Source organism: Rhinolophus sinicus, chromosome 14, assembly GCF_057876585.1.
Source record: "Rhinolophus sinicus isolate RSI-liver-muscle chromosome 14, RSI-T2T, whole genome shotgun sequence".
Classification (NCBI taxonomy): Eukaryota; Metazoa; Chordata; class Mammalia; order Chiroptera; family Rhinolophidae; genus Rhinolophus; species Rhinolophus sinicus.
The window spans coordinates 22,829,784-22,856,740 of NC_142514.1; the positions used below are offsets into that span (position 1 = coordinate 22,829,784).

At 40.9% G+C, this 26,957-nt stretch overlaps 1 protein-coding gene across 10 annotated transcripts in view; it reads right to left on the reverse strand.

The window, feature by feature from the left end:
* Nucleotides 1-25,858, reverse strand: part of PHC2 (polyhomeotic homolog 2) — a 98,480-nt gene extending 72,622 nt beyond the window's left edge. For 3 of the 10 annotated variants that reach the window (XM_088790999.1, XM_088790996.1, XM_088790991.1), the window contains exon 1: nucleotides 25,726-25,858. The gene's annotated coding sequence lies outside the window, so the exon portion shown is untranslated. Of the gene's footprint in view, nucleotides 1-24,903; nucleotides 25,678-25,725 lie in introns of those variants that run through there. The other 7 variants (XM_088791000.1, XM_088790997.1, XM_088790995.1 and 4 more) reach the window with 4 other exon arrangements.
* Between the last annotated feature and the right edge of the window lie 1,099 nt (nucleotides 25,859-26,957).

Here is a 26,957-nt window from a genome sequence, read left to right on the forward strand (position 1 = left end):
TCCACAGAACTGCTGCTTGCTTGTTCGGTTATTTGATGCAAATTAAAACAGGGTACCTTCTCTGGGCAGGAGCTGCCCCACTGGCACTTGGCTTGGCAAGTGGAAGATATCTTCATGGGAATTAGAAAAGGCACCCTTTTCTCTAGGCAAAAGCAGCCCAGAGCCAGGCACAGGTTCTGGCAACTGGAGTGAGGACTTGATTTTGGCACCACTCACCCCCTGGCAGGAGGGTAAAGTTCTTGCTTGTAAAATGTCTGCAGAAAGAACTGTGGAAGCTTCGGTCTTCTGGCTTCCATAGTTGTTATTGAGAAGTTAGCCATCAGCCTACAGGTTACTTCTTTGAAGGTAATCTGTTTATTTATTAATTAAAGATTTGTCTTTGGTTATCTACAGTTGCACTATGAGATGTTTAAAGTGTGGATTTCTTTTATCATCTTGGGACTTGTTGGGCTTCTTGAATCTGTGGGTTGGTGTTTTTCTATCAGCTTGAAAAAATTCTCAGCCATCATCTCTTCAAACATGCCTCTGTCACAAACCGTTTCTCCTCACCTCTGGAACTCTCATTAAAAGCATGGTCGGTCTTTCTTATCCTATCCTTCATGTCTCTTACCCTGTCTTACAGATGTCCTATCATTTTATCTCCTCTGCTGCATTGTGGACAATTTCTTCAGTTCCATCTTTCAGTTCTCTCCTCAGCTGTGTATAATCTGCTAATAAATATGTTCACTGAGTTCTTAATTTGGTTATTGTATTTTTCAGTTTTAGAAGTTCCAATGAGTTCTTTTTCAGATCTGTTACAAAACTTTTTATAGATTCCTGTTCCTGCAGGTATTTTCAAGCTCATTTAAAAAATGACTCTTTAAATGTAGGCAGCGAAGCTGTTTTATAGTTTGGCTAGTATTTGCAATATCTGAAGTTTTTGTGAGATTTTGTACTGTTTCTGTTGGTTATTACTCATGGGATCTTGTTATTTTGTAGAACTGACTATATTTGACTGCTGGACATTATATCTGAAAATAAGTGTTTTTAAGATTAATTTGAGTCCTAGGATAATGGCACCATACTTTAGAAAGGATTTTCCTTTGCTTCTGCCAGGCATCAGGGGACATTGCTAGTATGGAAACATTCTGGTCTAAGTTAAGAGTTTGACGTTCCCTGGACCATCTAAGTGACATAAATTTGAACTGCCCTAATGGCTGGTTTATTTTCAGTTTACTCTCACTCTGAAGCTGTAGCTCTTTAGGGTCCCAGCTTAAAGAAGGGGAGGGTTTATTCGATTTCTTACCTAGGTTAGGTTCTAGGTTTTGATTCCTTTATCCTTTGCCCTATAAGCTACCAAAACCTCAGTTTGATGTCACAGATCTTTGTTCCAGACCAGCAAATGCCTTTAGAGAAAAAGAGGCTTTGAACACTCAGCTTATCTCTCTGGGTTCTTGTTTTACCTTAGATTTTGGCCAGGTACTACTTTACTATTTTGTTAGTTCTTCAACACATTGAAGGAAATTAGAAAGAATATTTCTCTCAACTTTTCTAGTTGTCGTCAGTGGTCCTAATTACCTAGCTCACCATTTCCAGAAATGAAAGTTCCTAGATAAAGTGTGATGGGAAACCAATAGATGACTTTTAAACAGGAGAGAAGTAATCAACTAGTTTATTTGGTCACATTCTGTCAGACTCTGTTTATAAGCAAAGGGATAACATATTTAAAACATTAACCAAAAAGAAAATAACAGTTTCAATTATGTGAATTTGTCATTTGCATGATGTCTGCTTTATATGGATGTGTGTTCTCTTTCTCCTGATGAGACAGTAAGCTCTTGAAGATTAGAGATCCTTTCTGTTTTTCATAAGTATCCATATGGCCCTTATTTCACAAGGCCCTTTCTCGAGGACCTAGGACAAGAAGATAAAATGGCAGTCTTCCTGCCTTTTCTTTTCATCATTCTGGGGCTTCAGGGCCCCTGAGGAGAACTAGATTCTCAAGAATTCATCTCCCCTCATTTCCCACCTACTGTGATAAGGCATTAGCTGAATACTGAGAGCATTGAAAATACATCAAGTTTGAGGATTTAATCAGAGTGCTAGGATGCACAAGTAGATAAATTACAAATGCAGAGTTTGATACTGTTCAATAATGTCCAGCTTAGAAGTCAGATTTTCCTCATCCACTCACTGTTGACAGATGTATGAATTGGGGGGAAATTTAACAGTATGCACCAAGAGCCATATTTTATATATCTTTTGATCCAGTAATTCCATATTTATGAATTTCTTAAAAAATAATCAGGGGTGTTCCCCAAGATTCAGCTACCTAAATGATTATAACAGGGAAAATTGAAAACTTAAAATCCCATCAGAAAGGGATTAGTGACTGTACCTTCATATAATAGAATATTCAATTTAATGACACAAAAATGTTCACATGTGGTGATAAAAGCAGTTTATAAAAGAACACATATGGGGGTGGCCGGATGGCTCAGTTGGTTAGAGTATGAGCTCTGAGCAACAGGGTTGCTGGTTCAATTCCCGCATGGGAGGGTGGGCTGCACCCCCTGCAACTAAGACTGAACTTGGAGCTGAGCTGTGGCCTCCACACTAGACTGAGGGACAACAACTTGGAGCTGATGGGCCCTGGAGAAACACACTGTTCCCCAATTAAATTTATATATAAAAAAATATATACACATATGGCAAGATCCATTTTTTTGTTATATATATATATATATATATATATATATATATATATATTCATAAAAACTAGAAGAACCTGAAATAAAATGTTAACAGCATTAGTTTGGGGCAGTGGGGTAATGTTGTTTTTTTCCCCCTTGGCATTAATACTCCCCCCCCCCCCACAAATCTTCTGTAATGAAAATATATTACCTTTATAATAAGAAAAAATTGATTATGAAATAAACTAAAAAGAGTTCCTTTCCCTGTGGATACATCTAATTGGCCACCTCAGACCAGCCATTCCTACGTTCAATCCATCTATCACTGACTAGCAGAGAAGTCTGTATTCTCCTAATTCCATCTCCCTCTCCACACTTGATCCATACACAGCTTTTCTCAGGTTTTGGGTACCCAGAATTGGGTAACATTCATTCATCAGCAGTGGGTAGGTGGCTTATCATATATTTGTTGAATTGAACTGATGCCTGCTAAAAGCCGGAAAATTCCCCACATAATGATATAACAGAATATCACGTAAAATGTGGTTTCTATAAAATAATCTCTATTTTAAACTATCCTTGTGGCATATCTCTCATACCCAAACTAAATAAAAGTATCTTGAGAGAATACCCAAAGGGGAATTATTATTCTTATGACTCCATGTATTTTCCTGGAAAGTCTGTCTTTGTACGAGTATTTAACAGTTCTGTGCCGCGCTGGTCAATAAGGCTTAATTGCGTCTGCTGCTGAATTGTCTCCATTGCATGGAGAGAATCAAACCTAGCCCCACTCCTTTATGGCAAAAATAAATGCCTGGAATGAGCTGGAATTTCCAGGAAAAACATACCAGCTCAATTCAAGTCTCTGTGGGATGACTGCTTTGATGTCGTTTTTAATATGCCTTCCTCTTCCCCTCCGGCTGGCACGATTTGTCATCTCCTTCCTCACCGGTTCACTGCTTTTCCTTAGAGAGCTGGCTGTCTTTGTGAATGACTCACTCAGGGAACACGTGCAGGACAAACCCAGAGCCTCACTTCAGGGGAACATAAGAGCAGAAGCTAAAGAATGGGCTGAGAGCGGCAGCTGAATGGAACAGGTCATGCTGCTTCTCGAAGCAGAAAAGGCCAATCCTGTAAAAGAGTAAATGAGAGCACCTAATTGGGTTTGACCCCACAGGCTGTGTGTGCGCAGAGAGAGCTGGGAAATGCAGCTTTGCACGCGAGAAGAGTAGTGAGATTCCAGAGCTGCTATTCAGAGACACTTATTCACTCATCTGCTTGATTCAATTTTATTTGTACAAAAGGTCTGTTGAGGCAGTGGGCAGAGTAAGCCTTGAGAGATCATGGGCTATGCAAATAGAACCTTAATGCCTGATGAAATCCCCCTCAGTGCTGTTTCCATTTGTAGCACTGGAATTGACAATAGGGAGATGAATCACTCTTACTATAGTATTTAAATGCCTCTTTGCAAAAATGCAGCCACTATAATAAAACAGGCCTAGTAACACCTAGTAACAAACAATAAAAACATCTTTCTATAAAGAGAATGAGCATCATAATGTGGTCATATGATTAGAGTTGCTAGCACGATAAATCAAGGCACCAACGACCAGGTTCCTCCTCTTCTTTACCACGAGATGAAGAACCAAGCCTTTCTTCGCCTGGAAACTTCTGCTAATGATGATTACTACTCCAGAAGAATTCCTAAATATGCAGTGAACTATTTCTCAACAACTATGTATTACCTAGCTAGCTCCATCATCTAGCATATTCATTTCTTAAAAATTAAGATCTCAAAAGAATTATTTTTTGTGTATTATGGGGAAAGTAAATGATAAGGAAGCTGATGTAAATACTATATTCTCTTTGCACTGGTTCAGATTTCACTAAAATGTGTTTAAATCACTAATCATGAAGACTCAATATAATCATTTGGTCACCCCAAAATATATATATTTTTGTTAATTGTTATGTCTTTAACATATAGCTTTATAATTGAGAGACAACTAGAGAATAATCCTTGAGATTTTAAACTACCTTAAGATATTGCCAGTTTCCAATAAAGGCACAGAAATATGTACCGGGATATCTTTATTTCCTTGTTGTTATAGTAAGAAAAAAATGTAACACTTGAAAATCGATCGATGTGAATCATGTTAAAAGCATGCAGATCATGATGAAATGATCATTCCCACAGATGAAGAAAAAGCATTTGACAAAATTCAATACCTAATCGTAACAAGTCTCATCAAATCAGGAATGGAAGAAAACTTGCTCAATTTGATAAAGGATAAGGAACAAAAACCTACAGCTAACATCATATTTATTTATCAAAAGACTGAACGCTTTCTCGGTAAGACTGGAAATGACAATTCAATTGTCTATTCAATATTATACTGGAGGTTCTATAATAGGCAAGACAGGCGGGAAAAGACATAAAGATTGGAAGGTAAGAAGTAAAACTGTACGTATTTGCAGACAACATAATTGTACTTGTAGAAAATCCTAAGGAATCTACCAAAAACCTACTAGGCAAATTTATCAGAAAGAGGTAAAGTAATTTGACCAAGGTGACTCTAACAGTAATTAGAGGAGCCAGAATTCAAACCCAGGCCGTCTGGCCCCGGAGCCTTCCTCTTAACTATTACTTATATGGCCATTTAATAATCAAGGTATTACTAGATACATACACGCAAATACTAATATCATTTCTCTTCTATTCAATTATCACTTGCTTCACCCTAACATCTGGTGAAGAGTAAGAAAAAGATGTGAATTTTGAATTATTGTTCTACATATAAAAAACATGACTGTTGATTGCCTAATAAAATCAAAGTTGTAGATATAATCCTTATACAGGCTAGCACATTTCACAACAGAAAAAAGTCTCACTGATACAGCCCAGATGAATGGCAAATGCTCAAGGTCAGTGCAACTTATTTTTAATACTAGAAAACGAATCTTAAAAGAGTACTGATGATGCATCGGGACGATCCCTCCTATATACAAAGGGTAGCATGTTCACTGATAAATTCAGAAACAGAATTTTAAAAACTAGTGTAGACCTCAAAAGTAAGGCACTAATATTCAATTAGCCACAAGCCAAAGTACAGGCCGGTAGCACTTATGTCTTTATATAGAAGAAACGTGAGGTTATCACTGGGACTTTATCTGTGGATATTTAAGTAGTTATAATCAAGGGTGTACCAGAAATAACATGAATAGCAGGATAACTAGCATTGCTAAATTAACAAGTATTTGTTGAGCCCACTACTGAATACTGAAGTCTTAAAATACAGCCAGTCCACCAACACTGGACAGGGCATCGGACAGGGCATTACAGCAGGAGCCTGAGGCAGCTCCATCATGAGGAGCTAAATCAAGGAAACTGCTAGCAAAGTAGATAAAATTATATGACTGAGGTAGGACCTTATACAGTATAGCATAGCTAGAAAACCACCACAGAAAAATCATTCCATGGTAGCAATCTCAAATGTAAAGGCTCTTTATATAAAGATCATAAGTTCAAAAGACACGAGTTGCAAACACTGTCAGACTTTGCTAATAGTGACTAGAACCTCAAATGAAAATGTCTCCCTTTGAATGACAGGTAGTGTGGTATTGGGATATACCAGCCTTTTTCAGTTAAATTGGCCTGTATAGATAATAACGTTCTGTCCCTCACTGCCTTATTGTTGGCTTCATCTTCTCTATGTGAATTAGAAACGTCAAATTCTTTTTCTAATGAAAGACACTGTGATTATCTATCCAGCTCTATCTCACAATGGCTCTTGTGAGCCAGAGTACATGACTGCAAGATGGATGGCCTAAGGCTGTGTCTATTGACAACTGGATTATGCTGCCATTGAAGGTAAGGCAGATGGCATCATGAGAGGTAGCATGGTGTAGTGGAAGAACCTGAGAAAATCATTTGTATCTCTGGAGCTCAGCTTTTTCGTCGAATACCTCATATGTAATACCTGAAAACTGAATTTACAGAGTTACTACAAAGATTAAATGAGGTGCCTGGTACATATAAGATGCTTTACTTGCACATGTATTTTCTCTCTCTCTCTGTCTCTCTCTCTCTCTCTCACAAACACAAAAGGTTAATGGTTGAGGATGATTTATTGCTCCCTATAACCGGGCCCAAGGATAGACCATTGTAATTGGCCTCACTTATTTTCAGTGTGGCCAGCAAGGACATGGAGAAAAATATTAATTCTGGGGTCAGACAGTCAGTAGTTGGTGGAGGGTTTCACAGTTTAAACAGTTAACATTTTTTTGGTCGGACCTTCTCAGTGCAGTTTTGATTTTTATCTCAATGGTTCTGAGTGTTTCACTCCTTGTTTGAATATTGGGATGCGTCAGCAAACTAAACATTTAAACATTGAAGACCATTGACAAAGAAGGAATTTAAATAGGTAGTAGGGCAGTTAAAGGGCTTACAGCCAAGACTCAGTAACCGGTTACAGCTCTGGACAGCCATGAAACCTCAGTAAATCACAATCTGGGCAGCCTTGGTCCTGTTTTGAAATTCCTTTTTGACCCCCTGACATTTTAATAACAATAAATTAGTCTCTAAGTATCCTACATCCTGTTTTGATTTATCTAGGTGTATGACTTTGTTACTTTAAATGTAGATCTACTTTTTAATATTCAAAAGCCATGTCTGAAGTAACAGAGTTTCTTTAAAGAAAGGAACCCACTATCAACATGGAAGTTTGCTAGAAAACATGTTAGAGACCTCCATTTGAAAACTGGAGAAACAAGGACCAGATTTAATCTCCTGCCTTAAACAACTGAAAAAAAACCGGACAAAATACATAAAGCAATGTTTCCAGACATTGGTCAACAGACAGTGCAGTCCTATGAGCTCTGAAAAGAGAGAAAGCAAAATGAGCCCTATGATTGCACCAGTTTACTGCCTAGAGGCAGTCTCCAGGATGCAATGCAGGGACAGGGAACCCAAACAGAGCTCAGTGGTCTCAGTGAGCTGTCCACTGAGATTAGAGATCTAGGGGGACAAAAGGGCTAGAATTTGTGGGAGAGGAAACCGGAGAAGGGTGAGAGAGTGCGGGAAGGGAAGGGCAGAGAAAGGAAGAGGGAGACCACAGTTCTTTCTACAGACAGGCCTCCCTGGAGTCTTCGGTTAAGTACAGATCTGCACATGCATGGGAGGAAACTACTCAAGACTACTTTAAAGGAGTAAACAGAACAGTTCCCAGGGTTCACATAGGGCTGGGAATAGTTTCTGTTCACATCAGTCAGAGTAGAAAGACCTTGTAATACACAAGGAATTGGATAGAATCTTCAGAAGGGTATTGTCATAGTAGTGGGGCTAAATTAGTCCTAGAATAAATGCTGCTATGGACCCACCATCATAAAGCTTAAAAGCAATCTCTGAAAGGATCAAACTGATTCCAGGTAATTTAACTATATTCCAAAGCAAAGTCTAGCGACCAAGAATATAAAATTAATAATGTCAAGTATCCAACAAAAACTTATTAGGCACACAAAGAAACTTGTTAATAGGAGAAAATAAATAAAAACATACCCAGAAATGATGGGGATGAAATAACTAGCAGACAAGGATATTAAAACACTTTTAATAAGTATGCTCCACATATTCAAGAAGTAGAGGAAAACATTAACATGAGAACAAAAGAAAGGAGATATGAAAAAACCTTAAATATCTGGAGACTAAAATATAGCATCTAAAATGAAAAATATGGGCCTGTCCGGTGGCTCAGGTGGTTGGAGCACTGAGCTCCTAACTCTGAGGTCGTCAGTTCAATTCCCACATGGGCCAGTGAGCTGCGCCTTCTACAGCTTAGATTGTGAACAACAGCTCTCCCCAGAGCTGGGCTGCCATGAGCTGCTGCGGGCTACCGTGTGCTGCCATGAGCGGCCGGTGGCCAGCATGAGTGGCTGGTGGCCAGCATGAGCAGCCAGCAGCTGCTGTGAGCTGCTGTGAGTGGCCGACCGGTGACCAATCGACGACCAGCGACCAACTGCCTCAGCCATGGGGAGCGCAAGGCTCATAATACCAGCATGGGCCAGGGAGCTGTGTCCTACACAACTAGACTGAGAAACAACGGCTTGAAATGGAGTTGGGGGGAGGCGGGAGAAGGGGGAAAAATACAATTAGATTAATAATAGGTTAGGAACTTCAGAAGAAAAAAACCAGTGAACTTGAAGATACAACATTAGAAACTGTTCAAAACGAAGCACAGAAAAACAGAAGACAGAATAAAAATGAACAGAGCATCACTGACCTGTGGAGCAATAGAAAAGCTATCTAACATTCATGACTTTGGAATTCTAGAAGGAAAAGAAATCTGTGGAGGAAGAGGACAGGAAAAAAAAAGAAAATATAATGGCTTAACCATTTTCCAAATTTGATGAAAACTACAAACCCACAGATCCAAAGAGCCCACATTCAAGCAGAACAAATACAAAGAAAAAGATCCCAATGAACATTGTAATGAAATTGCTCAAGTGATAAAAAGAAAATCTTAAAAGCAGCCAGAAAAAAAAAAAAGACACATTACAGATGATAAAGACAAAAATTACAGCAGATTTCTCATTATAAACTATTCAAACCAGTGGGCAATGGACAGACATCTTTAAAACACTAGAGGAAAAAAACCCCACAACAATCGGGAGTTCTTTACCCAGTAAAAATATCTCTCAAAATGAAGGTAAAATAGAACTTTTCAAACAGAAAAACACTGAAAGAATTAATTCCAGCATGCATGTACTACCAAAAATATTAAAGGAAGTTCTTCAGGCTAAAGGAAATTGCAAAAAAAAAAAAAAGAAAGATGGAAACACAAAGGAATAAAAAGTATCCAAACAGTAAGTGAATGGGTAAATATAAAACTCATGATTTCTCATTTTAAAATGTCTTTCAAAAGATAATTGACTATTTAAAATAAAAATAACATTTAAATAACATATATGATAATACCACAAAGGACCAGAGGGGAGATATAGAAGCATATAAAGTTCTAGTTGTTTTTTTCCCCCCTTTCTTTTGCCTCTCCCCCACCCCCCACTCCGGTTCAAGCAGTTGTTTCTCAGTCTAGTTGTGTAGGACACAGCTCCTGAGCCTTGCGCTCCCCTCCGGCTGAGGCAGTTGTTCGGCGGTCGGCCTCTCACAGCAGCTCACGGTAGTTTTCGCCGGCTGCAGGCTGCTCACCATGGCTGTCAGCCGCTCACGATGGCTGCCGGCAGCTCTTGGCAGCACACAGTAGCCCACAGCCAGCAGCCCAGGGCAGCACACAGCAGCTCACGGCCAGCGTGATGCCAGCCACTCATGGCAGCACACGGTAGCCCGCAGCAGTTCACGGCAGCCCAGCTCCAGGGAGAGCTGTTGTTCACAAACTTAGCTGTAGAGGGTGCAGCTCACTGGCCCATGTGGGAATCGAACCAGTGACCTCGGCGGCGTTAGGAACTCCAACCGCCTGAGCCACCAGGCCGGCCCTAAAGTTCTTACATTATTGTTGGGGATGTCATCGAGAAGACATGACCACTGGTTGGTTTGTGAGCTGCACCCCAGCAATTGGAGGCTCCGTACCCCTCCTGTCCTTGTAATGTGTGTTCCATGTGCCTTCCCCATTCTCAGAAGCTGTTCCAAGGATAAAGCCTTGAATAGAAATGTCGTGTTGAGACTATCTGGATGGAATATGTGACTGAACCCAGTTAAGACCTCTATATAAACGTTTAAGATTTGGCAGGCAGGTGTGGAAAACTACTTGTCTTGTAGCTGCCTAAGGCAAGCCTTGTAAGTTCCCTTGCTCAATAAAACTGCCACCTACAGATCTGGAGTGGTCTGCCTCTTTCTTCAGTCTCTTCCTGTCCTCTGCATATGAGGGCCAGTTTCAGATTATACCTGGGTAGCTTCTGAGGAGGTTTTGAACGAACAACTATAGACAAAGTGATAAATATTTGAAGATAAACAAGGATAAGTTAAAGATGTATATTATAAAGCCACTACTAAAAAAGATAAAACAGAGACATATAGGCAATAAGCCAATAATAAAGGTAAAATGAAACCATAAATAAGAAACTTGAATAATCCAAAATTGGGCAAGACAGAAAAAAAAAGAACAAAGAACAGATGGAATAAATAGAAAACAAATAGCAAAATCGTCAATTTAAATCCAACCATAACAATAATTACAATAAATGTAAATTGTCTAAACATCCCAATTAAAAGGCAAAAATGTTTATATTGGATTAAAAAGCAAGACCCAGCCATATGCGTTCTATAAGAAATCCACTTTAAAAATCAAGATGTATATAGGTTAAAAGTAAAAGGATGGAAAAGTATGCCATGCAAACAACAACCATAAGAAAGTTGTAATGATTGTATCAATATTGGGCAAAGTAGACTTCAGAACAAGAAATATTACCAGGGAAAAAGGGGATCATTTCATAGTGATAAAAGGGTCAATTCATCAAGAGAACATACAATTCTAAATGTGTACGGAGTCAGCACTAGAGCTTCAAAACATTGAAAGCAAAAACTGATGAAACTAAAAAGAAGAAAAGACAAATTTATAATTATAGTTAGAGAATTCAATTATCCTTGCTTAGTAATTGATAAAACAAGTAGACAGAAAAATTAATAAAGATATAGAAGACTTGAACAATGCTACCAACCTAATGTAGATATATAGAACACTCCACCCAATGACAGCAGAATACATATTCTGGACCATAAAATAAGTCTTGATAAATTTAAAAGAATCAAAATCATACAAAGTATATTCTTTGTGCATAACACAATAATGCTTAAAATCAATAACAGAAAGGTATTGGGAAAATCCTAGTATTTGAAAACAAAACAACACACTTCAAAATAAGTCATGGGTCAAAGAAGAAATCACAAGGGATATTAAAAAATATTTTGAACTGAATGAAAACAAAAAAAATTACGTATTAAAATTTATAGGATATAGTTAAAGTAGTACTTAGAGGAAAATTTATAGCATTAAAACACCTATATTAGAAAAGAAGAAAAATCTCAAATCATTAACCTCAGCTTCTAACTTTAGAAGTTAGAAAAAGAAGAGCAAATGAAATGCCAGTAAGCATAGGAAGGAAATAATAAAGATGAGGGTGGAAATCAATGAAATACAAAAACTATAAAGAAAAAGTCAATCAAATTAAAAGCTGGTTCTTTGAAAAGATCAATGAAATTGATAAACCTATAATCAGACTGGTCAGAAAAAAAAGAGAGAAGATACAAATTACCAATAATAGGAATGAAAGAGATCCTACAGACATTACAAGGATAAGGTAATATTATGAACAACTTTATGTCAACATAGTAAACAAAGATGAAGTGGAAAACTTCCTTGAAAGATACAAGCTACCTGAGCTCACTCAAGAAGAAATAGCCTTTTATCTATTAAAGAAATGGGATTCTTGGTTTAAAATCTTTCCACAAAGAAAACTCCAGGCCCAGATGATTTTACTGGTAAATTGCTTGGATTTTACTGAAAATTCAAGAAAGAAATAATACCAATACCACATAAACTCTTCCAGAAGATAGAAAAAGGAAACCTTACCTACTCATTTTATGACGCCAGAATTACTCAGATACCAAAATCACACAAGGATATTTAAAAAAGAAAACATATTAAGGATTAAGGACAAGAAATTGAAGAAGACAGTGAACACAGCAGAAAACATGGAGAAGAGGAAGTGGCCAAAGGCTTGAAAAAACTTTAGACACTGTCACAGTGTCCTTTGTTGAATGTCTCCTAAGTGCCAAGCCATGTGTGGCATAGTGTTTAATAGCATGGACTTATGGAGCCAGACTGTCTGAGTTCAGGTTCTGGCCCCACTACTTACTAGTTACATAACTTTGACCAAGTTACCTAACTTCTCTGTACTTCACAGTTCCTATTTATAGAGGTAATAATAGAATCCCCTATATGGTAAACAAAGATTGAATGAGTAAGTATATTTCAAATGCTTATAATAGTGCCTGGCACATTGTCAGCACTATATAAGTGCTTGCTGAAATTATTATTATTATTACCATACATGTTACATTAGTTGTTTGTCACCTTTATTAAGTCATGATATGTGCCCTCAAAATGAACAAAGCAGTACAAGAAGTAACTATTCTCATTGTATTAGTTCCCTGTGGCTGCCATAACAAATTACCACAAACGTCATGGCTTAAAACAACAGAAATTGATTCTCTCACTATCAATATCAGTTAGTGAGAGTTTCAATATCAGTTTCACTGGGCTGAAATCAAGGGGTTGGCAAGCCTTCACTTCCTCTGGAGCTTCTTGGGGAGAATCCACTCCTGGACTTTTCTGTGTTCTGGTGGCTGCCAGCATTCCTTCGCTTGTGGCCGCATCACTCTATTCTCTGCCCCTGTGGTCACATTGCCTCTTCCTCTGCTGTGTGTGTCAAATCTTCCTCTGTTTCTCTGTTTTAAAGACTTTGTGATTGGACTTTGGGCCCACCCAGATATTCAGCATAATCGCCTCATGTCAAGATCCTTAAAACTTCATCACATCAGCAAAGACCCTTTCTCTTGAATTCCAGGGATTAATACCTATATCTTTGGGTACCATTATTCAGTCTACCTCACTCATCACTAGGAGTAGATCCATCTTGTGTGGAAATTACAACATAAACAACATTTTTAAAAAGGACACTTAGCTTTCTCCACAACAAACCTGTTACGATACACAGCCACATTCCAAGGCACAAAGTATTCACTTGGAAGTAGGTCCCAAAACTGTAAACACAGCATTCACAACGAATTATAACACCTTATTATAACAACGAATTATATAGGGCTAACATGCAAAGTCAAATCAATTAAATTATGACAAACATCACAAACTTTGGGGACAGGGGATGGTTGTTACTAGAAACTTGTTGTGCCTTCTTGTGATCCAAATAAAATAGCTTATTGAAATAAGAATCAAGAGAAGTGGGAGAAATTAGATTTGATGATGGCAGTTGTGAATAAAGGATGAAAATAATTGGCTCACTCTTGATGACCAGAGGTATCTGCACTCAGAACCCGCGTATCTACCCTGCACTACACAGCAGTGATGGAATCAGACAGGCCTGACTTTGATATTTGGCTCTATTATTTCTTAGTGACCTGACCTTGGACAAATCATTTCACCCCTTTGAGCCTGTTTCTTTATCTGTACAGTGGGAATAATAAAGAGTACTTACCTCACAGAGTTGCTGTGAGGATTAAATAAGAACTCACGTAACATTTTAGCATGGCAATTAGCATATATAAGTTCTCAATAAATTGTAACCACAATTTAGTATTATGTAATAAATACTACTACTTCTAATAAAGCGTTACTTTATCTTCTATTGCAGTAGAAATATCATCTCATCTCCAATTTCTTTATTTTCAGGGGTGGAGGAGTTTTTCCTTTGGGGACTGTGATCTCATGGGTGAACGGCATTAACACCACATAGAAAAAGCTAAGAAAACAATGCAGTCTGCAATTCTGGTATGCGTATCTTTGGGGAAATAAGAAAAGAAGAATGAAGGAAGTAAGGGCTTCGTAAGCTAGTGGAGGACAGGAAGTAGAGCCCAAAGAGTTTAATGTGTGACCTGAGTGCTAACATATAGCCCTTGAGGCTTCAGGGAAACAAGAGGGAAGATTAAGAATTGAAATAGAAGTCTAAAAAAAAGGGTTTAATAGATTTATTCTCCATAGGAATTCATTAAATGATTAGAACTTTGCATTTTGGAGAGATGAAAGTTGAGAAGGAGTTATGACAGGGACACTAAAATCATGTTTACAGACAAGCTAAACACAAACTAGCACATTTATACATCCCAGAACACTGGTATTGGGAATGAGATGAAGTGTAAGAGGGACAGGAAAGCTGAAAACTCAATAAAGCTTTTGTTTAGGGCAAATAAAATACTGCAAGCAACTCCAAAATATGGATCGGGTGTTGTTTCTTTTAGTATTTCCAGTAGTTAGCCCAGTACCTGGCATGCCATCAATAAATCTTGGTTGAATGAACATATATGAGGTATGATCAAAGAATACAATGAATGTTTAAATAAAAAAAAATTATTACAGTAAAAGACACATTGCTATTAATCCCGCTCAAAATACTCCCCTTTGCTTTGAACACACTTACCCCAAAGTTCTTGCCACTTTCTGAAGCAGATCTGGAAGTCCTTTTTCCTGAGTATCTTTAGTCGTGCTGTTGTGGTTGCCTCGATGTCCTGAATCATTTTGACTTTGGGGAAGAGCCAGAAATCGCATGGTACCAGATCCAGTGAATAAGGTGGATGAGGAAACACCGGAATATTTTTATTTGACAGAAATTCCCATATACCAGAAATGATGGGTGACACAGAGCATTGTCATGATGAAGGATGATTGACGGCACACTTTAAAACACACCTTCTCTCAACCGTAGCTCACACCCAACTGACTGCATCGAACAAGTCGAAACTTGTCACACACTGTTACTAAGTTTCAATGCACTGTTTCCTGTATTAAAGATCCCTGCCTTTCCGTAGGATGGCACTCAGCAGCAGCATTCACCGCACTTTGTGCTCACAACAAAAAGGCTCCATGTCACACATCGCTTCTGTCAAATAAAAACATTATTTCTGTCAAATAAAAACATTATTTCTGTCAAATAAAAACATTACCGTGTGTCCTCATCCACCTTATTCGCCGCATCTGGCACCATGTGACTTCTAGCTCTTCCCCCAAAGTCAAAGTGACCATGAAAGGTAAACATTTTGAATTGATTCAGGACATTGAGACAGCCACGATAGGACAACTAAAGACACTCACGAAAGAGGAGTTCCAGAACTGCTTCAGAAAGTGGCAAGAACGATGGGATAAGTGTGTCTGAAGTGAGGGGAAGTATTTTGAGGGGGATTAATGGCAAGGTGTCTTACTGTAATAAATATTTTTTTATTTAAATATTCACCGTATCTTTTGATCACACCTCGTACATATTCAATAGTAAAAATACTGACAGTGGATGAGCAGTTGAACTAGAGGCTCCCTTCTAACTGCATGATTCTGTCTCTAGTCTCACTCCTGTCCAACTGGCCTCCACATTGCTGATTGGACCCTCCTAAAAGGCAGATTTGATCACATTACTCCTAAAGTGTTTCAAAAGCTCCCCATGGCCTTCAATATAAAGTCCAAATTCTTAGCTTGGGAATCCAAGTGTTTTGTGTTTGATCATCACCTTGTTTCTGCGCCTACCCTGCTCATGTTATGCTCCAGTCATGTCAGATTACTTGGAATCCCCCACATACGTTGTTCTCTCTCTCTCTCTCTCTCTCTCTCTCTCTCTCTCTCTCTCTCACACACACACACCTCACCTTTGCACGCATAGCTCCTTCTGTCTGAGGTGCACTGTCTGCCTGAAGAACTCTTCCTTATCCTTTAGTTGTCATCTCAAATGTCACTTTTTCCAGAAGGTGACATTTCTAAGTGTGACTAAGTGATTCCTCCTCTAAGCTTTCAAATCATCTTGTCCATACCTCTATTATGGCACTAAGTACAACAGCATACTCAATGTTTCCATGTCTATCTCCCTTTATAAACTTGTGGGGTACCAGGATTGGGTTCTACTCGTCTTTGCATCCCTAGCTACTAGAATAGGGGAACAGAAGCCTTAAAAATGTTTCTTGAATAACGAACAGACTTTAAAGACCAAAAATAGAAGTAAAGCTTAAATACTTGTGTGAATAAGACACAGCAGGAAACTAAAAGACAGGATGGGCAGATCCATCCTGATAATTACAAGCCTTTGTCATAGATGGCAGTTACAATACTCCCCTCCAGTTGTCCCTGTTATCATGATCAGAGACAGAATGTTGGGCTGCATATACCACTGGCCTGACCCAGTATGACATTCCCTATCTTACATTATTATTTCCAGCCTTTTCTCACACTCATTTCGCCTTTGAGAAAGCAATTTTATTTCCATATGTCTTAGTGTCGCCATCTTTTGTGAAGTAATCCCTATTTCAAAATGCTCCAAAAGTCAAGTTCCTCTCTCTTATGCTGATTCTCGTGTTCTCTCTCTCTTACCAAGTAGAATGGAAAACTTCGGTACTAAATTAAGGACAAAAATAATCTGAGTCCACACTTAGTGTACAGCTTTAGGGAAGTTATTATACCTCTATACCTCTCAACAGTCTTCCTTCAAATGGAACCAACCCTACTGTCTAGGAGGTCCCAGGAAATAACAAAAGATAAAACATACATAGTGTTTACTATGCACCTCACGTGTGTTAACCTGTTTAATTCTATAATTCTTCGAGGCAGGTACTATTATTATCCCCATTAAGTACCAGAAGACTGGAGCGCAGAGAGGTGAGGACTTGAAGAAGGCTGTCAGGGTCACAGTTAATGGTGGTACAGGCAGGGCTGGAACTCAAACAGCCTGGCTCTAGTGCCCATGCTGTTAACCATCACCTCCTGCTGCCTGTCTGCAGGCCCATGGACGGCACCATGCCCAGTATGAAACTCCAGGGCATCGACATATAAAAGGAGACATTGAACGGTACATCTCAGATATGGGACTGCATTAGACATTTCAATTTAAACACATTTACAGCCAAGAATTTAGACTTCAAACCATCCATCATTTATAATTAAAATATGAAGGGTCGCTTAGGATTTTAGTCATCAAGAAGATGGGCTTGTCCTTTACTGGTACATACAACTTGGAGGACACTGTCACTAGATGAACCTCCACCTTGGGGTGTGGTGTTGTGGATCAATGAATTAGGTTTTTCTCAGGAGTGATGATCTAAGGATAGAAATATGGCAGAAGATACACTTGTGTTTAAGCTTTTCCTAACAGAAACAATTTTTTTTTTTTAAAAAAAGCATTAAATATGTAAGTCCATATCACCCTCTACTCAAAAAATCAATTTAGACAAAACGTTAAGGAACAGCTACTTGGTGTGATAGAGTACCTTCGAACTGTATCAGTCTCTTATTAATCACCTTTCCTTCTGGGCAATGTGTCAGTTAGAAAGTGCTGAATAAATCTTTGTTGAATGAATATTCTTTCAGAGCTGGATTCAGAGAAGCTCTGTATTTCCAGATGTTCCCTCAGAAGGAATAGGTTCCTTACAATAATCATATTAGCCCTGGAGAACTCTACTATTCAGTCCTACCTCCAGAAGGAGTATTCCCTAATTCTCTAGAAAGGTCTGAAGCCACCTTTATTTGTATCCATGGTTTCTACATGGTTGTCTTCCCCATCAGAAAGAGAACAGAGAAAGATCAGGTTACATTGCTTTCTTGGGCCTGTGTAAATTCCTGTGAGGGTCTCTCTCCTGTCAGGAAAAGTTTCCCTGGCAACGATATTCACACACTCACTTAATTCTCTCCCTTCCTTTGATTTGTTGGTTGGTATAAAAATTAATTTGCATTGAATTGCTGAAGCTTACAAGTTAATCGGTTTAACAGACTCACAAAATTTTAGAACTTGGTTTCTGGCCAAAACACATGTCTTAAGGGGCCTGTTCTCTTTCTTTTGAAATGTGAATGTAATTCTCTTCAGTTCAAATATTTTAAGACACACTTAATATGTATGCTGGACATTTCTGGCTATAGGTAGAGAAAAGAATATTCTCCTGGCTGTATTAGTTAGGAAGATTAAGAGAGGAAGTGGTACCTTAGTTCTGAGTAAGCAAGGGGTCAAGTTCCCAAAGATGACCAGTGATAAGGACCCGTAAGAGAAGAGTCAAGGACCAAGACAAACAGTCTGGGCTACATGAAATGATGATTTCAGGCCTAAGATTCGAGCTGATCAGAGCTCAGGACCCAGATTAACAGGAATGGGACATGAGTATCAAGAATGGAGTGTCATGAATTCATTCACCAAATACGTATTAAGCATCTAATAGTGCTTTGTTTTGGGAATATAGCAGTGTGTAAGTCATACCCAGATCCTCCCTTCATAAAGCTTATAGTCAAATATTTAAATAGTGAACAAATGTTGGCTTTGTTATTGAACCAAGCAAATATCTTTGGGCTAGGGGCTCATTATATGGTTCCCTACAAGGGCCAGAATTGGTTTCAGAGTATGGGTGGAGCAGAGACTTACAGATAGAAACAAGTTCAAGGAGTCCTTCCTAGAGTACGTGAGTTGGCAAGTCAAGAAGTCTTTGAAAGACACAATGGTTTCTTTACATTTTCAACAGCAATGATACATGAGCCTCTAGGTAGGGAGATGAAGACGGGTGTATTTATCATAGGGCACAAAGCTAGATACTTTGCAATATACATGAGTTTTCTAAAGAATAAAGTATATAAAGGTACAACCTATCCTTAAGCATATTCAACAACCATTTATTGAGCATCTACTGTGTTCAAGGAATGGTTTTAGGAATTGAAGCTATGGATATGAAAAAGATTACAAAGGAAGATCAGAGCGGAAGGATGCTAGTTCATCAAAAGCAAGTTGAGGGGCAGACAGGTGGCTCAGTTGTTAGAGCGCGAGCTCTGGGGAACCGGGCTGCCGTTTCGGCTCCCACAGGGGCCAGCGAGCTGCGCCCCCCACAACTAGAATGAAGTCAATGAGCTGCCGCTCGGTTCCTGGGTGGCCAGATGGCTCAGCTGGTTGGAGCAAGGGCTCTCAACCACAAGGTTGCCAGTTTGACTCCAGCAAGGGATGGTGGGCTCCGACCCTGAAACTAAGATTGAACAGCACCTTGAGCTGAGTTGCCGCTGAGCTCCCGGGTGGCTCAGTTGGTTGGAGCGCATCCTCTCAACCACAAGGTTCCCCTTTAGACTCCCGCAAGGAATGGTGGGCTGCACTCCTTGAAACTAACAACAGGAACTGGACCTGGAGCTGAGCTGCGCCCTCCACAACTAAGACTGAAAGGACAACAACTTGACTTGGAAAAGTCCCAGAAGTATACACACTGTTCCCCTTCCCCAACAAAATCTTAAAGAAAAAAAGCAAGTTGGGAAATGCTCCTGAGATGTAATGCTTGAATTGAATCTTAAAAGAGAGAGAAATTTGTTTTAAGCCGATACATGTGGGGATAATTTGTTATGCAGCAACAGATTACTGCAGTGCTGGTGGAGACTATGCCACCAGCACAAATAGGAGACCAAGGAGAATACCTGGCCATCTAAACCTTGTTTCGTGATGTATACCCCAGGTTATACTCAAAATCTCTTCATATTGTTAATCTTGTGTATTCTTAGGCTCACCTGGTCCATGTGGGAGTAGAAAGTGAGAATAAGCATTCTGAATGGGAATGACATAGGAGGAAGCAACACAATCTCAGTCTTGTCTGATCTCCTCCACAAAGGAATCTAGGCTGGCTGGTGTTAGGACATGGTCAAGTGGTCAGTGAGGATCAAGTGGTATCAGGACTTGGTCATTACCAGGAGTTGTTTTTGAGAGAGCTGTAACTATGAAAGCCAGAAAAACTTAATTTGTTGTCAGTTACAAGTAGTGACTGTAAAGCCAAAAATGAGAGACAATATAAACAATTAAGGTTTTCTGGTTTTCATGAGTCATGTGGGTAGATGAAGGAATAGAGTGGGCAACAAAGGCAAACGTGGAACATGAGCATTCAAGACAAATATGGTACAGAGAGCCACATGGTTCAAAGCTGCGGGGGAGTCCCTGGTATGGGGTGCAGGCGTGGCATCTGCCTGGCTAAAAAGGCACCAGAGCAGCACAGACAAGTCGTATTATACCTGTTCAACCCAAATTTCTGTTTCAGTAGGTTGAAAAGTGGTCTCCATAGCTTCCCACAAGCAAATAGAAATACCTGACTACAAAAGGAATAGAAATAAACTCATTTCTTTTTTAAATTGGGAGTAACAACAGCATCAGGACTGTAAGTCTATCCAATAATACTCTGAAGATACGATGGAAGAGTTTCTAGAAGCCATTCTGGGTAAATAATTCCTTGCCTCTTTATTCTCTGTTGTCTTCATACTATCACCTTGAACATCAAGATATCCCCCTTCTGCCCTTTACACGAGGAGTCCAAGATGAGAGGGACCACAGGAAAATGTACTTGTGCACCAGGACACAGCAAGGACCTTCATTAGGCGACAACCAAAACAAAGGATACAGCACAAAGTGCTTTCCCAGCTTTAGGAAGTAGTTTCGATACCTTCAGGCAGAACTGGTTCCATAATTTGTGGGACCCAGTGCAGAATGAAAATGCAGGGCCCTTGTTAAAAAAATTATTAAGAATTTCAAGAGAGCAACAACAAAACAAACCGAGCATATGGCCCTTCTAAACACGCAGGGCCCTGGGACATTGCACAGGTCGCACACCCATGAAGCTGGTCCTGCCCTCGGTGTAACATGAAGAACTTTAGAGTCAGAGCTGGGTCCAAATCCCATCCTTGCCACTCATTAATTGTGTGACTGTAGGCAATTTATTTCGCCTCTCCATGCTTCCAAGAGGTTGTGTGGTTGTAATTCAGCATCGTGAAGATTAAATGAGATAATGAATAGAACGTGTAGAAAGTGCTTAGCATGCAACCAACGGTAGCTGTACTATTATTGTTCAAGGAAATGTACAGGTAATTATCAAAGCTGTAAGTTTAAGAAATGAATTGCTAAACTACTATTCAGGATATGAAAGAATGAGAACAATATCTTAGGACAACTAAAATAATGAAGCGGACAGGGAAGATTATAAATCTTTTGCTTGACTCTTCTGCCTTCTTCAATCACTTTCCTATTTCTCTTCTTCCTTCTACTGCTGAACATACAAAGGACGAGCTACATGCTGTCTCCATTTTTTATCAGCACCTCAGGCCACAAACCTCTTACAGCTGGCGTTTGATATCCCCATGGCCACCCCCTGCTTATTTAGTAAACTAATGTAGAAAACGAATGAGCCCGGTTAGCAAATATAATGGACATTTCCCACTTTTTCTGTATAATTCCATACTGCTGACCAATTCCTCCAACTTGAAACCCTCTCTTCTCTTGACTTCTGAGATACTCACCCTCATGGCTAACAGTACGTCTAATCAGGTACACAAATGGTCGTGAAAAGAACACATTTGTTAGATGAATAAATTAGATGTTTCTTTTGCTTTCCTGGTAGTCCTTATTTTCTACCATACTGACCCCATTTCTTTTCCCTCCCTCCCTAAATGTGGGCAATCTCCAAGCTTCAGCCTTTGGTCCTCTTTACTTCTATCTCTATGCTGCTACCATTGGTGAACAAAGCTGATCAGAGGGCTTCAATGATCACATTCTCTATGTAAGACTCCCTTACTTCTCTCCATTGAACATTAGCCCCCCCCCTTCCAAATACTATGATGGGACATGTCCATTTATATAAAAGTTCCAGTATCACCTCAAGAGAACTAGCACTTAGCTTCTCTTCTTCTCCCCCAAACTGGTTTTCCTTTCTATCTGTCTGATTTCTGTTAATCTTGTCACCATGTTCAAGGCTATGTTTGGTTCTTACTTCTTGTCATCCATATCCAGCCAGTCACAAAGTCCTGTTCACGTTTCCTTCATAACACCTGCTGAGCCCGTCTCTTTTTATTTTCACTGCTATCACCCTAATTCAATTCCTTATCTCCTCACACCTAGACTATTTCAATAACCTACTAACTGGCTGTACAGTTCTCTTTCTATCCCTACTAAAGTTTATTCTCCACTTTGTTGCTGAGAATCTCCTTAAAACACTACTTTCATGACCCCACACTTCCCTAACCAAGCATCTTTAGACTTGCCACCATACAGGATAAAGTCTTAACTTTTTATTTAGTTCAGCACTAGTCCCTGTTAAAATCTGGCTTCAACCAACCCTTCCTCTCCTACCACTTCTCTCCTTAAACCTTCTGATCTTGCCAGATTGGTCAATCTCATCAATTGACCCCTGAAGACTTTCTTTGATATTCTGGCCCTATGTTTTATGAACATTATCTTTCCTGTCTGGAATTCCCTTCCACCTTCATTCTCTTTACATCATAAAATTCACCATGTCTCTGGAAAAAGCCTTCCTTCATAATCACAGCCCATAATGATATTTCTCTTTTTTTAACTCCTATAATACCACAAGGTTAGCACTTTGAAAATTTACTGAATTACTACTTTACACTTGTGATTTCATTTAATCTTCACAACTATACGAGGTAGGTAGTATTAGTACATATAAAGAAACAAAGTCAAATAACGTGTCCAAGTCACACAGCAAGTAACTGGAAGAACTGGGATCTGAATCCCTGTTCAACGGAGAATCCCCAGACTTACATCACCTCTCTCGTTTTCCTGTCTCTTCCAAAGCACAAATACCACACAGTATTTACACACAAACAGGTGCTCAGAAAACAGGTTGAAAAGATTGCTTAAGCAGCACCCCTGATTCTCTAGCACTTACAGAATGATCAATCTTAGTGGTTCAACTTAGGTATATCACCTCAATGTCACCTTCTTTACATGGCTTGATTTGTAATATAGTTCAAAATAGGGGATTTGCCAAAATTCACCACAATCCATTCTAAAAATAAATTTTGGTGTCAGCAAAGCTAAAAGGCCTTTATCTGATTCAAACATTAGGTGAATTTTGGGAATGAGGTCCACTTTAGTACCTCTGGACCCATCCATGCTCTGTTTGCAAATGATCAGGAAGTAAAAAACGGCTGGCTAGTGGATGGCTTATGAGGTAAAATGGACCATTTACAGTTCTAGAGGGGGATATTAATAAGGCAGCAGAACAGGATTTTCTCGCCTCTGGTAGCTAAGACCTTAGTAAAAGAAGCCTAATAAAAGGGAATCCTGGGTGGAAATTGGGATCAAAAGAGGATAATCGTGAGGAGGAAGAGAGAACAGAAAGAAAGAAGTACTGGAAATATTCTATTGAGTTGGTGCTGTCCTTTTCTGCACAGTTGCCTGAGCTGTCAGATCTAGCCCTGCCCTACGTGGCTGGCTCCACACAACAGGGGGCGCTACCATTTCTGCCTGATTCATGGTGTCAGTTCTGAACTGCTCGCCCTGACCCACATCACAGTCCAGAAGACCCTCTCTTGCTCCACATCCTTCTGAGCTTATTACTCATTTCCCCAGGTCTCACAATGTCACCAAAGGCAGATTTCCCATTCAGCAAGGCCTCGCTGGTTATGGCCGGTATTTTCCTCTTATTGTCTGATTTCGATTGCCCTCCGGATGATGCCTGCAGCGCCACACATTCTGCCCAGTTGTCAGGCCCTCTACCTTGGCGCTACTGCAAACTCTCCCTTTCCCATCTCCCTAAGTTGGCCTCTGACTTGGAAAGACAGGCACAAAGATCAGAAAAATGGATGAGGGCAAAAAATGAGGAAGAAGAACCAGAAGGAAAATACCACTGGAAAACTGTGCTGGGAATTAGAGATTCTAGGTTACTTTTGGAAAAAGGCCATGGCTATAATATAATGCCATTGCCTAGAGATACCATACTCTTTAAGTGTCTGCTTTCACTGTTTTCTCTGCTTTGGCTGCCCTTCTTGTCGTTTTCTGCAAGGCAAACTCCTATTCATCCTCCAAGACCTTGCTTAATCATGTTCCCTGGAGAGCCTTCCTGGACCCTCTCACACAGCTAATTGTTCCCTCCTCTGTGCTTCCACAGCTCTTTATATACACATCTATTATGCCGTTACAACTTGAACTGGCAACTTTGTCTATCCCACTATTTCTTTGAGGACAAAGACTAATTATCTTACTCATCTTTGCATCCCCAAGACACAGAGTGCCTGGCATATATGTAGCTAGTGTTTGTTGTGTGGTAAAGGACATGTAGAGCGACACGAAAGAGCAATTTGCACTTCACTTGCAAAAATCAAATTGGTTCCTGGTACTTCTCATGTGTAACCACGTTTTTCCTTGATTTAGAAGAAACGACTTTAGACTCATAAAGGAAATTCTATTGATATCACTGGCACATTAGCCAGCATCTCATCAGCCCTGGTGATAAACTCCTCCTGCCCCCCCACTTCCAAGAAACTCCCAGGGCAAGCTTAACATTAGTGGCACATGGCCCATCCTACCATTTCTATTGTAGTGAAAGCTAAATTACACCGTGAGCCTAAAGCTGCCACCAGTGGTGGTGGCGGCGGCGGCGGGTGGGGGGAGTGGGTGGTAATTAAAATAACACACTTCTGGTAGCAGACCTAGGAGGAGGGTAAGGGAGGAAGATGAATTTAAACCTTGCCTTAGAAAAATTTTGTTAGAAACTCACGCACAACACTGCTTCCTCTGGACATGACAGACGGATCCAGGTGTCCAGCAGCGACCTTTTCCCATGAGTGTCAGGTCATCACCCCGCACAGAAAACAAGGGGCCAGTGCCTTTCTTGGGCATCCCTCCTTCTCAAACCTGGCATATCTTGGGGCCTGCTGTTCATTTAGGGGATTCCTCTTCTCCCAGACAATCCCCAGTTGTCTCGCCAGTGCCCCCTTAAGTACCAATCTTGCCTTCGTCCCACAGGGGGCCCCAGTTTGACTCCGGGTCAAAAGTGCTGGCGGCTGGGCTGTCAGATCACAGCTGCGGAGGGGGTGCCGAGGTCAGGCCCAACCCCCAGGTCTCCTCACACTCTGCGGGACGAGGGAAGGAAACACAGGCCTCGCAAGGCCACGGGCTGCTGAGGCTCGGGCCTCTGCGCGGGAGGGGTTCGGTCACCCGGGAGAACCCGCGCGAGTGCCAGTACTTCAGCCGGTTCCCCGCAGCCTCTCGCAAGTTCCAGCTCCGGAGCTGCCCCGCAGCCCCGGCTGCGGCTGGGTCCCCGCCCCGGGCGCAGCGCGGTCAGTTGGTCCGCCGGCCCGGACTGCTTGGTCCTCGCGCGGGCCCCACGCCGCGGCTCCCGGGTCAGGCCGCCCGCCGCCTGCCTGCCGGTGCCCACCGCAATGCCCCGCCCCGCGGGCCCTGCCCGGCCGCCGCGCCCCGGCCCGACCGTGACAGCTGGGTGCCCAAAGGGTTAAGCCGGCAGCGCAGCGGCCCGAGTCCCCCGCACGCAGCACATCCACCGCGAGCCTGCCCCAGCGCGCACGCGCCCGCCCGTTACCTGCGGTCGCGTTCGCGCTCCTCCTCCACCTGGCCGCTCTCTCCCGGGGGCCGCCCCTCAGCCCGCCCCCTCGGCTCGGCGCCGCGCACTCCGCTGGCTACTTGGACACAGCACGGGGAGGAGGGGCGTTGGGGCGATTACCATATATTAGCATACCAGTGCGCATCACGTGGCCTCTCCAGCCAATGGTCACTTTGGAAAGGCGGGGATTGGGCTGAACACGCCTAAGTGCTGCTCCAGACCTGAACCGGTAGCCATGGAAACGTCTGGGAGCGCGGGGGTGTGGGGAGGCACTGGAGCCCAGTGGACCCGAGAGCATCTCCCCTACCTGAGCTCTGCACGGACACACCACGAGCTTCTTCCGTCTCGTAGGAGAAGAGGGACTAAATTTGGCTCAGCTCCCCAAAATTCAGATTCAGCAAACATTTATTGGGCGCTTACCACGTGCTTAACACTTTTCTGCATTATATGATTCTCCCGGTAACCCTGTGATGTCGGTACTGTTCATCCCATTTCATGGAAGGGAAAGAAGAAGCCCAGAGAGGTTAGGTCACTCACCCAACGTCACACAGCCACGCTAAATGGCAAAAGTGGAAATCTGAGCCCATTTCTGTCTGACTTCAGGCCCAGGATTCTCCTGAGTTATTTTCTCCAGCAGGGGTCACCCAGCACCTCCTCACAATTCCAGGTGTACCAAGCAGCTGAGAAAATCCTCATACAAACTTTGTACAGTGCTTTAGTGTTTCTTTACGAGGACCTTTGAGGTTAGTAGGCAGAACAGTTATGTCCATATTGCAAATGAGGAGAAATGAAGCTCAGAGAAAATGATGTGACCTGCCGAAGGTCAAACAGCTACTAAGAGCTAATGCTTAATAACTGATTTGTACTCAAGCTCGCTACTTGATACACTTTTAAAATCAATCTTCTCAACCCAGTGGTATTGCTATGACCATTTTACAGATTAAAAAACCAAGGCTTTGGGAAGTTAAGCAAATTGCCCAAGGTTACACAGCTAGTAAGTAGCAGATTTAGGCTTCCAATTCAGGTTTACCTGGCTCCAGAGCTAGTCTGATGACATCTCATTGTACCAGGCTCATTTAACTTAGGCTTGGAATTTAGAACCCCTTTCCTAACAGAAGTTTCTCTCCTCTCCTCTTAAGGTTCTCTCTTCATCCAGCAAAATATCACATGTCAAGTGATATGTGTTAAGGTCACGGAGACTATTAAAAAGA